This window comes from Bubalus bubalis, chromosome 3 (genome assembly GCF_019923935.1).
Source record: "Bubalus bubalis isolate 160015118507 breed Murrah chromosome 3, NDDB_SH_1, whole genome shotgun sequence".
Lineage (NCBI taxonomy): Eukaryota > Metazoa > Chordata > Mammalia > Artiodactyla > Bovidae > Bubalus > Bubalus bubalis.
The window spans coordinates 109,731,496-109,736,049 of NC_059159.1; the positions used below are offsets into that span (position 1 = coordinate 109,731,496).

The following is a 4,554-nucleotide window of genomic DNA, read 5'->3' on the forward strand; positions in this document are numbered from 1 at the left end:
AAAATAGTATTCTATATATTATTTGTTTTACTTGCAGTATATTTATTTCACTTCCCAATTTTTTGATCTTTAATATGTTTCTTTCCCTTCTTTTTAAATAGTTCATTTCAGATAGTACTGAAATAACAGAAAGCAAAACAATTACTTATACTCACATCCTCAAGTGCATTGCTTAAAAACTGCATTACCCTTTGGCCCTTGTTCATGTGCATGTTCAGGGGCTCCACAGGTGGCTCACTGGGAAAGAATCTGCCTGCCAAATGCAGGAGACTTAGGAGACGTGAGTTCGATCCTTGGGTTGGGAAGATTACCCTAGAGTAGGAAACGGCAACCCACTTAAGTATTCTTGCCATGGAAATCCCATGGGCAGAGGAGCCTGGCAGGCTACAGTTCATGGGGTCACAAAGAGTCGGACACAACTGAGCATGTGCATGCACATGTGCATAGTCAATATTTGTATTTTTAGCTTCATATCGCAGGTGGAGTTTTATAGTCTACATATTCTGTTAACAAAGGTCATGGGTATTTCACCAGATTGCCCCCCTTTCCCCTGTGCACTGACCACCTATCCTGCTGCTGTCACCTCACCTCTAACGCCACCCTAATCGTCCCCAATGTTTGCTTTCTGATTGACACTTAGTAATAAAATTGCAGCTAAACCAAGTAAGCATCGGACCCATTAAGAGAGAGGGTTTCTCCTTTAAATTTTATCTAGTAATACATATAAGACATCTATATATTTGTAAAGAAAACTATTTTCTTTATGGTTGTTAAAAACCACTGTTTATGCATACTAGCGGCACTGCAAAGCATTCTTTGTTATACAGCATCATGGGTTATAAGTTAGGTCCTTGTGTATATCTCACAAGATAATTCAATTACTAACATTTTTAAAGGATATTGTTATAATTGAGCTTTCTGGCATGGATTTCATCAGCAGAGATCCCAGGTTGTTACTTTTAACACTTCCTAACTTTTCCTTTGTGTTTGCTCTGAGCATCTTTCCAGGTATAGAGTGGCAGGTACATATAAGCCTCATGGGGAGGACAGATGGGCCCAAGAACTCAGTTGGATAATGTAGGACCATGTGTCAGTTAGTTAATTTTAGTACTCTTGACTCTAACACTTAGCAAAGAATCATTTTTAAGAGATTAGACTATGAAGATTGTTCAGATCTAAATGCCAACTATGCCACCGACAAGGCCCTTTCCTCTTCTGTACCCTTATTTGTGAGATGAACCTAATGGTATGGCTGACTGCATAGAAGTGTTATGAAGGATAAATAAGTAAATTTATGTAAATAGCTTAAAATGGTACTGGATACATAGCAGGTATTAGAAAATGTTCTCTGAGAAAGGATGTTATAAATATTGACTTATGCATTTTTTTTGTAAAAAAGGAAGCTCCAAATAAGCAAGTAATACCATGGTACGCAGTGATTATATGAAAACAGTTATCAATTATTTAAAACCATGTTACAAACTGGTGGCCTGCAGGTTGGCCTCCATAGATACGTAGCTGTTAGGCTTCTCTGGTTCACACTGAGGAAGGTCTAGTTTCAGAGCAGAGAAGCTTTGGAGCAGGACACAGTTACTCAACACATTTATTAACTAACCTTTCTTGGCTTCATCCTCCCGTTTCTACAAACCTGAAAAATTTCCCCCTTACTGGACAATCGTGGCTCATAATGTATATTCAATATTACTGTTACCCCATCTTTCCCTTTTAACATCTTTCAGTAAGCTATAGTGAAATCCACCATACCTAATTTTGTACCAAAGTGCAACAGACATAAATTTTAGTCTATGTGTTTAATATTCTCATTTGTTTATTCAGCCAAAATTGCATCTTGAAATCTCAGTAGGGGCTGGACAAAACTGAATGCTAATGATATTAGAAAGGCAGAATGATCTTGAAGAAGCTGGGTTGAAATCCCAGCTCTGCTATCAACTATATTAGCTCTGTGCCCTTGAGCATGTTGCTTGACCTCTTTGTGTCCCAAGTTTCTTCATCTGTAAAACAGCAGTTATAGTTGTACCTACCTCTTAGGGTTGCTGTGTGGATTAAATGAGTTGACACACCTATGGTACTTTGGACAGTTCTTGGTACAGTGTGAGGAACATTATGGAAGTATCAGCTGACATCAACTATCATCATTTGAAATGCAATCCGGTGCCACAGATAGTAGAATTTTTACGAATATCATTTCAAAGATTTGAGTATAAAAGGAGGAAAAAGATTGCTTCTATGAAAATACACACTAGTTTTTCTTCTCAAAGCTTAAAATAAAGCTACTCACTGAGTTAAAAATGAATTTAACTTGTACTACTTTGAACTTGCTTGAGTTAGTGTCTAACCCAGATTTTTCCTAGTGAGGTAGATAGTGGTTAAGGAGGAAAAGAATTAGATAGGAGAGTAAGGAAGATGGACTGGCACTCATGTCAGTTTTGCTGGCCAAACATTTTTTAAACAGAATTATATGTAATGCTGTGTGAAGTGGTAAAACACATTAGGGATTACTTGAGGACATAAAGCTATATTTACTAATTATGCATTATTTTAAAAAAAATATAGATACATTTTGAACTATATACTATGTAGTCGGAACAATATCAGCTCAAGAAGTAATTATTCATCCTTCTCAAATTCGCATTTTGTGTAGCAGTAAAACTGATTCATTCACAGGAATTAATAAATGTCTCTCGCCTAACACTGCCATCACGGTGACCAAATTGAACTGTCTTCTGGTAGTTTCCATAAAAATGACAGAAATCCTTGTGTTTGCACACTATGATTTCAGTAAAAATAAGAGTGTGAACGAGCTACCTCAGGGGAAGGAAACAGCAAACAAAGCCTTGGCTTCCATTCCAAAAAACACTCTTTCAGGAATTTGAAAGGAAAATGGAGTTTTAACATGAGAGTTATTAGATGGCTAGGGTAAAGACAGGAGAAGGCAATGGCACCCCACTCCAGTACTCTTGCCTGGAAAATCCCATGGGCGGAGGAGCCTGGTAGGCTGCAGTCCATGGGGTCGCTAAGAGTCGGACACGACTGAGCGACTTCACTTTCACTTTTCACTTTAATGCATTGGAGAAGGAAATGGCAACTCACTCCAGTGTTCTTGCCTGCAGAATCCCAGGGATGGGGGAGCCTGGTGGGCTGTCGTCTATGGGGTCGCACAGAGTCAGACACAACTGAAGCGACTTAGCAGCAGCAGCAGCAGGGTAAAGACAAAGTTTACCAGGTAAAGAAAATGCAATAGTATCCGCCCACCTCCCTGGAGCTACACTGTTTCACTTTAGGCATTTTCAGTAACCCGTGATCCACTTACGTCAGAAAATATTTCGTGGAAAATTCCAGAAATAAACAATTCATAAGGTTTAAGTTGAGTGATGCTCTGAGTAGCAGTGATGAAATCTCATGCAGTCCCACTCCATCCTGCCTGGAACATTAAATCATCTTTGACTAGCATATCCCTCCCATCAGTCCCTTAGTAGCCAGCCACCTTGGTTATCGGATCCACTGTCACAGCATCACAGTACTTGTGTTCAGCTCACCCTTATTTTACTTAATGGCCCCAAAGCACAAAGAGTAATGATGTTAGACATTCAGATATGCCAAAGAGAAGCTGTAAAGCACTTCCTTTAAGTAAAAAGGTGAAAGTTTTTGACTTAAGGAAAGAAAAAGAAATTGTATGCTGAGGCTGCTAAGATCTATGGGCTTTCCTGATAGCTCAGTTGGTAAAGAATCTGCCTACGATGCAGGAGACCTGGGTTCAATTCCTGGGTCAGGAAAATTCCCTGAAGAAGGGATAGGCTACCCACTCCAGTATTCCTGGGCTTCCTTTGTGGCTCAGCTGGTAAAGAATCCGCCTACAGGGCAGGAGATTTGGATTCGATCCCTGGGTGGGGAAGATGCCCTGGAGAAGGGAAAGGCGACTTCACTTTCACTTTTCTCTTTTCATGCACTGGAGAAGGGAATGGCAACCCACTCCAGTATTCTTGCCTGGAGAATCCCAGGGACGACGGAGCCTGGTGGGCTGCCATCTATGGGGTCACACAGAGTCGGACACGACTGAAGTGACTTAGCATAGCATAGCATAGCATACCTACTGCAGTACTCTGGCCTGGAGAATTCCATGGACTGTATAATCCATAGGGTCGCAAAGAGTCAGACATGACTGAGCAACTTTCACTGATTTATTATCTCCCATCTATCCCGGTAAGAATGAATCTTCTATCTGTGACATGTGCCAGTTTTGCTGTCATACCTCAAGGGAGAGAAGAAAAGAGGTTTCTGCTAGTTCTGCTGTCACACCCCAAATTACAAAAGTCACAGCCAGTGTATGTGACAAGTGCTCGGTTAAGATGGAAAAGGCATTAAATTTGTATGATAAGTCATTTTGAAAGAGAGAGGCCATATTCACATAACTTCTGTTAGAGTATATTGCTATAATGGTTCTATTTGATTATTAGTTACTGTTCGTTTTTTACTGTGCCTAATTTACGCACTAAATTTTATCATAGGTATGTATAGGGAAACATACAAAAAATT

At 39.8% G+C, this 4,554-nt stretch overlaps 1 non-coding gene across 1 annotated transcript; it reads left to right on the forward strand.

The window, feature by feature from the left end:
* The first annotated feature begins 3,722 nt into the window (after positions 1-3,722).
* TRNAR-ACG lies at positions 3,723-3,795 on the forward strand. The gene has a single exon. It is a non-coding gene; the product is annotated as a tRNA-Arg (tRNA).
* The last annotated feature ends 759 nt before the right edge of the window (positions 3,796-4,554 follow it).